Source organism: Syngnathus scovelli, chromosome 22 (assembly GCF_024217435.2).
Source record: "Syngnathus scovelli strain Florida chromosome 22, RoL_Ssco_1.2, whole genome shotgun sequence".
Lineage (NCBI taxonomy): Eukaryota > Metazoa > Chordata > Actinopteri > Syngnathiformes > Syngnathidae > Syngnathus > Syngnathus scovelli.
Window position 1 is genome coordinate 3,386,059 of NC_090868.1, and position 11,535 is coordinate 3,397,593.

Sequence of the window (11,535 nt, forward strand, 5' to 3'; positions counted from 1 at the left end):
AAGCGGACAAGGAAGGTGAAGGAGGAGAGGGAAAAGTGGAATCCACTTTAACTTCGATCCTAACCTCACCTCGTTCCCAATTCCCGCACCAGGAATAACCGACCGGAGAGATGGACATGCAGAAGGTCACGTACGTTCCAAATGATGAACAAATGGGCCAATGTTTCGGAAGGTGTGTTGTTGTGGCACCATGATGACACTTCCTGCAACACAAGAGAGAAACTACTCAGTGTCGTCACACTCATCTCCTTCCTTCTGTGACCGTAACAGCCACTCATAAAGTGACGTGACATTTTTTTTGTGAGACTTTGGACTTTTATCCAAAGTCCCACAAAATAAAAATAAAATCTAGCATTGTCCAATCCATCCTAATGAGGTCACGGAATTATAAAAATATAATTATTTAATTTTTTTTTAAATGCAGTTAACATCATGAAACATTTTCCTTAACGGAAGAATACTCCTTAAACGTTACGACGTTGCTCGGTAGCCAACTTTAACAATGGTTAACAGGACTCGCCAGACAAATCGGAAGTGTCACAACAGAAAATTGGTTTAGGGGATATCGGGAGCAATAAAGCCATAAAAACAAATGACGGTTATAGTTAGGACGGGACAATCTGAGTGGGGGAAAAACACCGGAATGAATTTGGCTCCATTGTGGACGCAAAGGCACAAGGTTTCCTCAGAGTATCCAAAGTTCACTCATTGTGCTCCCTATTGTGCGTCAGTCGCAATTTTGTAAGTGTGTATACGCAAGCGCGGTTTGCACAAAATTTCCCTTCCACTGACCTCTGCAGAAGGGTCGAATATCGGTCGAGGAAAAAGGCCTTCGATGTACGAACATAACTTTTGCTCAAAGCGCCCGAGGTCCATGCATCTTTTTAATTACTTTGCTAACTTGCGCTAACTACCTGATGCTAATTCGGACGACGGGGTGAATCAGGTTGGCTTATGTCATAGGTCCGAATCTAGCGCCAGGCCAATTGTGTCACTTGGTTGCTGTGTGTACAAACAGTGGCTCGTTGTTGACTCTGCAGGTCGACGACTAATAAGCTTACGCAACTTCAAGAACACGCAGTCCCGCTTGCCAGCATCTTAATCGCAAGGCTCAATTCGGATATTCGGCTTGCCCGCTGAACTGGCTGGGTGAAATTTGGTCTCTTGGTGCTCAACTAGCCAGACAAGAGAGTCATTGTGATGAAAAATTTGACGCTACTATGAAGTTCCCAAAGTTTACAGTACACAGGAAACGACTGTCAGGATGACAATCCGAAACGACTTCCTGCCGTGGCGACTTGTTGACACCACTCGGTGATTTGTTGAAGCGGATCGCTCTCGTTTTGACACCACAATTTTTGAGTCTGCGTGCGACTCTCTCCGACACCATTTGCCGTTAGCAAGTCCATGCAAATGAGAGCAACAAAACTCTTTTCCTGTCTCTTTAACATGCCAAGTGTTGACTTTTTGTGGAAGTGTGACTAAGCAGAGGAGGCAAACATTGACTTTCAACATGTGATCATTCATTTGCTTTTAAGCATATGCTAACCGAGTTGACGCGAGGCCTACTGCCACCTCTATTTTTTTTAAAACTCATTCCCTATGCGACCACCCAATGATGAGCACCGCAGAGGTCAGGAAGTGCACGTCGGCCGTGACCCAGTGCTTGTCTGCGTGTGAACCTGCAGGAGCGTCCTGTTTAATCCCATAGTCTGAATGTCTCGTATGCAGATCATCGTGCCCCATAATCTGGACTAAAAGCCTCCTGTCATATGATCTCGTGAGTTTTCCATGGAAATAATCCACACATGTGGATAGTTTCAAGATGACTCACTTCTACTACAACCTCTTGCATGTGATTGAGTGAGACCGCCCACGATCGGAAGGAAACTGTTCCACTTTGTTGCCACTTGTTCATATGAAGGTAAATTGCGCCCTCTTCTGGACATACGATATAAAAAATAAAAAGCCAAGTAAATTTAAATGATTATTATTATGCACGTACTGACAAAGTAATTGAAAAGCAATGCTTTAGTCCATCCATCAGTAAAAAAAATATATATATATATTATTAAGTATATAATAATATATAATAATATATACTTAATTACAATGTATTAAGTGTACATTGTAATTACACTAAGCAAGTTGTTGGAAATCCATCAGTAATTCATAAATTACATTCCAAATATTTTATCTACCCCAAATTAAGCACTTTTTCATTTCAATATTTATATAACAATAATTAATACGACTTTGGAAGAATTTTTGCAATTGCAGTGGTGTATTAGTAGACACATGCAGTGCCGCGACGAGCCACAAGGTGGCAGAAGGCTTGCACAAAATGTCAGCTGATGATTGCCTTAACAATTTATTTTATTATTTATTAAGTTCCATGAATTGATACGTAAATATTACAAATAGTGCACTTAAAAAGTCTACACAACCCTGTTCACCGTCTCTCATTTGTTAATATTTGATCGGTTAATTAACAACAAAGCTACAAGAGTGTGCAGACTTTTGCAAACTTGATTTCAGTCTTACTTCCTATGTTGAAAAATATTTGAATAATCATTTCAGTAGTATAAAAGTCACATTAGGGCTGAAAATGTGTCATTTTTTTTACGTCACACCATCCCGGCATTCAAACTGGGGTGTGTAGACTTTTTATACCCGCTGTATTTATTTATTTTATATTAGTGCTTGTAAAATGAACGTAATTACAGTATATAATAACAATAGCCAACATTTAAAGGATATAAAGTCCTATAAAGTCCCCTTGACGCCAACAAGTTTTAACAGAACCCTAACAATCATTCGTCAAACATAAACACGTCAAATGTGAACGTCTGGAGTGGGTTTTATTTGAAAATGTAAACTTGACGTTTTCGAGATCATAAAGCTGTCATATGAACGGTAAATCGTTCGGATCTGTATGAAAATTTAGTGGACACCACCTTGGGAACTGTACGCCTTTCCCTTGGCGTAGTAAAAGTCACTATGCACTCCGGGGAATTTCGGCTCTTTTAAAAATTCCGGACGAAAATAGAGGCAGCAAAAATATATACGTCTGACCTTACGGAATCCTCGAAGAGAATGATTGCTTGATTTTCAATATCAAGAGTGAAGCTGATTTTCATTCATTCATTCGTGAGGAGGAACGCTGTCTCACGGGTTTCTTTTTAATCCACTTGGAAATACTTGAAAGTTTTCCAACAAGACAAAAAAAAAAAACTATCTTCCCTCCCATCACATTAGTTACAAGGGAAGGAAGCCATAGGTTATTTTCATGTTTCTCACAGCAGGCCGTTTTTCCATAATTGGGCCTATAAAATGATTACGCAGTAAACAGACAACATCAGGAATAGCAAGCTCACTGAGAAGTCCGATAAAACGCTTTTCCGACTATTCTTGGAAAACGCTTTCAGATTATTATTTTTTTCTGACTATTTACAGATGCAAAGGGAGTCCGTCTCGGAGAATGTTAATGCACGGTATGAACACTTGTGGCTCAGACACTAAACCACACAAGTAAACTAGCTAGCTCAAAAGTCAATTTTAAGAGACTCGAAAAGTCTTGCAATACCAACTACGTCCTCTAGGGGCAACAGTGAGCCACAATACAACACTATTAAAAGTTACGTGGGGTTTCTACGTTTATCACTGAACAACCGAGGCTAATGACAAAAAAAAAAAAGATGCCACCACACTGAAAAATTCAATTAATATGCAGTTTGACAAAAAATGTTTTGAGAGTTGGCTCAATAATAAATTTGTTTTGCTTCATTGTGCAAAGTCATTCTTTGCAGAGGATAAAGAATATATGCACGCAAGTGTTTCCAATAGCATCACTGTAGTTTTAGCTAGCAACCACTTTCATACTTGTATTCGGTCCTTCGCAGTAATGTACGGATAAATTAAGGATTGACGCAAAATATACTCACGCTATGTTTACCGAGAGTGTGTAATCTCTGCGTGCAGTCAGATGAGCAGTGATTAACACTCATCTCTACTTCCTGATGGATTTAATACTGAGCGTAGCGTGACGACAGCATGGAGAGGATGTGACCCAATGTGGGCATGGTGGATGACCCCCATCCCCACTTCTCCATCTACTCTACGCCCGACAGCCAGACAGACATTTCATCCAATAATCATCATGATGCGAAATAATCATGAGTCTGGCCAGCTTGGAGGTTTTGGATTTACGCTTGACACACATAGCGGATGTAACGTGAACAAGCCGGATGGGTTATTTATTTGATCGCTAAATCGCATTTTTTATTTGATTACAGCGTGTTATGGCATCTTTTCGATCGGATTATGCAATGCAACAAAACAGATGGCATGGGCGAGGGCACTTTTACTCGGGGGGTGTAAAATCAAGATGATCGAGAAGTGCTTCTTGGACAAAGCGTTTTTCGCTCATTCAAAAAAATCCTTTGCCACCATTGGCAGAGGAAAAGCCGGCGGGCAAGTGCGTAGCTTGCAAAATACTCATAAAAGCAGCTTCTTTTGTGTCACTTAGATTACGTAACACTTTTTTTTTTGGCGCAAAAATGCCGACTGAGCTCATCACCGGTATCAAAATGGCCTCTAATCAATCGACGATCTCGGCGCACTGTTTTAATTGATAGACGGGACAACTTACTCAAAAGCTTGACAGTGTTTGTTGTTCAGCTCAACTCCGATGATAAATCTTCTCGATAGCGTCCATTCATTCCTTTCCAATGAAGAATCCATTCATTACTAGGCATGATTAACGGCCCGACTCTGTTAGGATCATTTTGCGGGAAATAAGTGTCGCATTTATCGCAGCGGCTGAGAAGTCTTCAGAAGACAAAAATGTCCGACTTGTTCAGGATGAATAAAGACGTTACGTTTCCCGAGCCAAACACTGGATTTATTCAAACCAACATAAAAGCAACAGTGCTTAGCTTATGACGCTTAGTAACAGGACAATATGATGCTCTGATATCAGGCTTATACTTTTTACAGCCACTCGAGGCTTATTTATTTGGTGTTGGGAGCTCGCCAATATATCCCATGATGTTACGATAATGACACGGAAGATCTTGACTCGAGATGAAAGGAACAAAAATATTTAGTCTGCAACTATCCACGTTGACTTGCACACTTCAACGCACTAGGTAGGAGCACTGACGCGTCCCGAGCTAGCTTCTTTCAAGTCACATCACTTTTTAAAAAATAGAAACTTGTTATTCAAAACTGGATTACATAAAATGAGACTGGAGGCTTGGAAAACATGATCGAAACAGCTCCCGAATCCCGAGACCGAGAACAACGATGCATTTGGTATCAAGGAACGATCGTGAAACTTATTTTGACAAGACACAAAAGTAGCAGAGGATTTGTCCGAAAAAGGAACTCAATGGGTAAGTCTGTTTTTCCCGATGCATTTCGGTAGTGTGACATCACAATGCCAAAATCTTTTCACGCTGACTTGGTCGATGACTTAAGGGGGATTTTTCAAATGAATTGTTATGATTGTTTAAGATATATAAAAATATTTTCGCCTTTAGGTTTGTGAGGATTTTAAGAATATTACTGAACGAGTCATTGTTGAAAAGGTGAAAAGAATGTCCTGCTGGTGAAATTGAGCAAATTTGCTAGCTAAGCTAAACATTTGTCACGTTGGGCTTTCGGGCTAGCGAGTTTATATCGCATGACATTTAATATCGGATATTAGGTGCTTTTATTTTCCACGGGCATTTAAGTTGCAACCGGATGTAATGAAAGGGGCTTAAGGGGGGGGGGGGGGGGGGGGGGGGGTGAGGAAGAGCAGATGGTTGAGACAGATGATGGCATGCGTGAGGAAGCAATCAATAAATCCTTGCTGCAACGACGACAACTCATCGTGATGTTCACCAATTACGATAAATCTTGTGTTACGTCTCAATAAAGAAATTAAAATATGGACAATGTAGACTTTTGTCTCAATGTCAAACTTTGATTGCTACAAGTTGTTGCGGTTTGCGTTCGTACACGGCGTGGCTTAGCTGACCTGGTTGAACTTTGAACTCACTACGCGATGCAATCAGAACTCCCAGCATAGCAGTTATACATCTTTGTTTATCAAAGACGTCTTTGTTTTGCGAGTCCCTGAAACGAAGCCTTTTGTGTCGCGTAGAGCCTTTTGGAAATATTAATGTTGTGCTGTCTGCGAAACATTTTTCCAGAGGCGGGACGGGATGACAGCGGTGAAAGAGTGAGGCCGAGAGAGAGGAGCGTGTGAGAGAACTTGTCAAAACTTGGCCCGTCTGCTGCCTCACCAACTTTCTTTCAGCATACCACTCTTAGCTAGAACCCTGCGTGTGCTTGCGTGCTGGCTCTCCTTAGACTATCGTCAGTGCGGCGCTTTTAAATTCAGGACTTGCTCCCGAGCGGACTTGACAGCTTTGATTGACGCCCATTGATGGGAAGCATAGCGGAACGCATTACCACCTATTAAAGTGCTGAAAAACGATACGGCACTGAACACACATCGGCCTAAGAGGAAACAAAACAAAAACACGCTACAAGTGTAAAAACGCTAAATTAGCCGCACACACGCGCAGACACGTCGAAAATCAAGTTCGCGAGCGGCTTTCGAGAGCTCCTCGGGGACCCTTGAGAGTTCTCACACGTCACTTTGAAAACGATTACGCAGTTTTGTTGTTGCGCATAAATCAACTCCCATCACAACACAATCATTTTTTGTCTATTTATGGTGCGGTATTCATTGTGGCCTTAAAATAAGCTATTTAGCGGTTTTGCGCAATGCCGTCACGCGGCAAAATGATTTAGCACGACGAGGACGAGGGACGATTTGAAATAAATAAAGACGAAGTCCAACGACAAATAATGGAGATGAGGGGTAACTGGAAGAAAGATCAGGCGGTTTGAGATGCTAATTTGGTAATTGATCCTTGAAGGGTCTACTGCGCTCTCACTGAGTTTGTGTGTGAGACACACACACAACCTCAAGAGAGGTTGTTTATGGGTCCTACTTTACTGATCAAAATAAAAAAAACTTGAATTTTTTTTTTTTTATCTTTGAGTGACAACTGAACAAAATAGTTGGTGGGAAATGAAAGTGCGAGGTCACAAAAGGCTCACAGGCAGATTATTACAAAGCCGAAATATGAGCCCAGGGGGGGTCAATGAGTTGGTGTGGTCTGGCAGTCTTGGGTCAGTTAGCTTGTGATCGCCACCTGGGGAGATTTTGACACCTGAACTCTTCATTTAAGTCATCCGGCGTTTATTGCAATGACCTCAGTGGTACAGTAAATGTGACGTGACGTGTGGTAGTGTATTTTTCGGACGTAACTGATGTACAGAAGGTTGCTTGGGAAAAGTCTGACCTAATCCCATGGGGGAGGGGGGGGTTAGGGTCAGTGGTTCGGGTTAGTCGAGCGGTTACCGTCTGGTGGTCTCGTGTATGACGTGAAAGCGAGGCAAAGACAGAAATCTTAACTGACAGAACAAGCGGTCCCAAAGGTCAAAGGTGAAAAATATCATCTGCAATTACTGACACACATGCGCAGAAATAACAAACAGGATGATTTGATTGTTGCCGTTTTCTGGATTGATCCATTTAACGTGCATTTATTAGGAATTATTTTAGTGCGTTCCTCGGCTTTGGGGAATTCGGGTGCTGAAAAAATGTTCACTGTGCAAATAAGGTCAGTATTTCAATCTGGTCGTGTCTTTTCAGCAGCGAGGGGTAAAAAAAAAAAAAAACGGGGAAATTCCTCGCGCAAAGAAAATAAACTGGGTAAAGCTCATCTTAAAGCAAACAGTGCGGAGGGCACAACTTGACAGTTAATGAGGCGCAAAGAAAACACTAAAGTGCCTTAAAAGCATAAAAAAAAAATATTAGTCACCTGGTGTATTGTGCTCCTGACGAATTCCAGGTCTAAAAATACGCTTAAGCATTTTTTTTTTTTGGTGTTAACTTCTCCACTGCAAAACCAAATACGAGCAGATGCCAATTTCGGTGCTGGTACATCATGTCCGGAAATAATGAAAATCCCTTGTGGGAGCGTCTTGTGGAGATAAATAGCGCAGCTGGTTTGGCCTCCACAAGTAAAATCCACTTCAGGTCTGATCCGAGCGATACAAAGATGTCAATTATGGCTAATTTCAGCACGCCGCCTCGACTTGCCCGAAGTATACATGTCACGCACGCTATCGTTTCCTTCCTCTGGATCGGAGGGAATGTTGGCAGATGTTTGATCTGTTACCAAGGATGACACAATACCAAAAAAAAAAAAAGTAATCAACACGCCGTCTCAGCAACAACATAATCTGGGTGTTGCCTTAGACCCTTTAACCCCGCCCCCCCGTCCTCCTCGTCTTTGTCGAAGACCCTCCAGCGGATGAAACCTTGAACAAGAGATGGAAAGTTGAGTCAACAATAAAAGCCGTCGCATTCCTTTCTCCGCCGGGTTGAACTTTTGTGTGCGGATCAACTTACTCCAAACATGTCATCTTTAACAGATATAAAAAAAAAAATGTCCCCCGCCATTCTACCATGTTATTAAATTGGATATAAAAAAAAAAAAAAAGGTGCATATTAGCAAAAGGTTTAACGTCGTCCCCACCCTGCCGCAGATGGTTGCCATCGCTCACCCCGAGGTGACGTTCGTCTTCCTCTTCAAAGGGGGTCGACGTGACAGGCGCTTTTGTGCGGTGAAGGTGTCATGTGACCTATGCATGTTACAATTTTGAAAAAAAAAAAATTACAATTTCATTCCGCTACTGAATACGGGTCGGTATTGCTTCCTGCAAATCAGATTACGCAACATGCCGGCCCATCAAGTGAATGCATCTGTTGAGGATTACACGCTTCATTCATCCATCACGTACGAATCGCAATAATCGCCGTATCTTTTCGAAGACGGGATGCATTTTAGAAACTCCCCAATGAAATGTTTATGACTCGCTGTTGCTTCACACACTCCCCCCCCCCCCCCTTTCTTTACAGTTGCCTCTACCTTTTTTTTTTTGGTTGAAAGGCTTTTATTTATTAGAGCACTTACTCTTGTGTTACATTCCTTCGACAATCCGAGAGTTGTTCGTGGACTTATCTGACCGGGCAATCTAACCCAGAAACTCTCTTCCACACGCACCTTTCTCTCTCTCTCTCAAACAAACACAGAGAAAAAAAAAAAAAAAAAATCTCCTTTCTCTTGGATTTGCCAAGTAAACCGAACCTGCGACCTTGAGTTAACCTTCCTATTCTCTCCTCGTCCTACGCCATCCGCTAACTTCTTATCCTCTCTAGTTTCTCGCAGTCATGTTGGTGGTCACATCTTCTGAAATGATCTCCTCTTGTTTCAGTTTTAAAAAAAATCCCGACTTGTGTGTGATGCCGCCAAGCGATGATCCATGAAAGTGGGAATCCGACCCAGACACCAGTAAAAAAAAAACTCGGCCCCGATACGTGAAGCCAAAAGCAACCGGTCCAATAAAACAAATGGCACAGAAAAAATGGCAGCATGTCCGCTTACTTGTGAATTATCGTAGCGAAAACAAGGCTCTCACCACAGTAAATATTTTCCAGACTAAAACAGGAAGCAGTGTCATTATCAAGACAGAGTTATGACAACATCGCTCAACTACTATAAATTGACTTGTAGCTACTCGTTGATATTAACGTAGTAGGGAAAGCCCTTTTTCTATTTCTCTTCAACCCACCATTTTGTCCTTTTTTTTTTTTTAACACAACGTTAACCACTTTCTATGCGGGAATTTGTAACTAGTCAAAAGTAGGTCAAAGGCAAGGAAACACCTTTGGCTGCTTTCATGTATTTTTCACGGAGAAAAGCATCTATTTAATTTTGAGCAAATAATTGATGGGAAATATGCATAATGGATGTTGTGTGTAGAACAGTTGGATGTACGCGTCATCCAAACAGAGGCTTGGCTGAGCTTCGACTTTTTCCTTTTTCTTTTCATCCGACGCGAACTTTATTGACTCAGGGTAGGTTTGCCGAGCGCCGGTGTTCGCAGAGCAACGCCCTGTTTGGAAACGGTGTAAAGGTTAGTGGCGTCACGGAGGGATGCTGAGTCGTGAAAAAGTGACACGGCAAAGTCAATTGCTAAATCGGGGAAAGTTGCTATAAAAAAAACCCCGCCCCCAAAAATTGTTGTATCCATTTTTTTAATAAATAAAATATTAGGATAAAAATGCTCTGAAATTCACAAGGACACACCCCGCTGAGCAATAAAAAAAAAAAATGCTTGGATTTTTCATGACGTCAAAGCACTTTATTCCGACTTGAAAAATTCAAGAGGCTTTATTAACCGTGCTCATTTCCACCGTTACACCTTCCCTCCACCCTCCTAATGCTTCTCTCTCTCCCAGATAAGAGTGTGGGATAAATAATGCAGTCTTCTGCTCTGATTATCATCCACGCGTTTGCTCTGAAAAATGGAGCGGAGGAAATCACCTCGCCTTCCGTCAGCGCCGAAATTAAGTTGGCTAGCCTTTGCTGGCTCTCTTGTGTACACTGCAAACACGTTCCCTGTTAATTTGCCATTGTCCTCGTATTTGTTGGCTGATTAATTATCGGAGTCCGACAATGACTTCAATAGGAAGCGTGTTTGCTTTTTATTTGCTGCCATTGTTCTCGATGCCCGATGTAAACAAAGATGAATTTAATCTCCCGTTTCAAAATGTACTTTCTGGTGAGGCCCGGGCGATTTCAAAATCATAAACCGCAATCCAATTTGCTCTTTCATCCAACATCATAGTTCTCGTCATCTTTTCTGAGTCATAGTTTCATCTGTCAGCTGACTAGTCTTTTCTTGCCCCCCCCTTCACCTCCCCCCTTTGCCTTACTGCTTTCATATTTGATGATTTCACTTTTTGGGTCCAGGAAAATAATTACTCAGCTAGGCATCATGCGGCGAGCCTGAGGGGCTGCGTGAAGAAAAGCATTGGCGTTGCGGACATTAAAAATGCAACGAGGATGACGCTGGCAAAAGGGACGCCGAAAAAGGGAGCTCTCGTGATGTATGATGAATGCTTTGTCATGGAAGGAATTTTCCAACAATATATTTAGTCGCATTCGCACGCACTGGATGTTGACAAACGAGGATTGATTGAGCCCCAAAAAAAATTATGATATATATTATTATTATAATAAAATCTCGTCCGTCCGTCAGCAACTTAGCCGTCGCTACAAAACACGCGATGAGATATTTGTCATTTATTCTCGCCTGTCTGTCAAAATATGTCTTGACGTGAAAACCGGTTCGCCGGAATCGATTAATTCGACTCGACTGTCATCACACCGCGGAAAATATGTCAATAAAATATAAAAAAAATTTCTTCATGTTTACACAATGTGCACTTCCAAATTTGAAGCCGAACTTCAGGTACGCAGCCGAGAGCCATCTGTCCTGCATCGGAGAGTGTGTGTAGATTATGTTGGAAAGGGGTGAGAAAAGAGGGGGTGGGGGGGGGGGGGGGGGGGAGAAAGAGAGAGGAAGAGAGCGGGAGAGCGAGAATTACGCACACCCTGA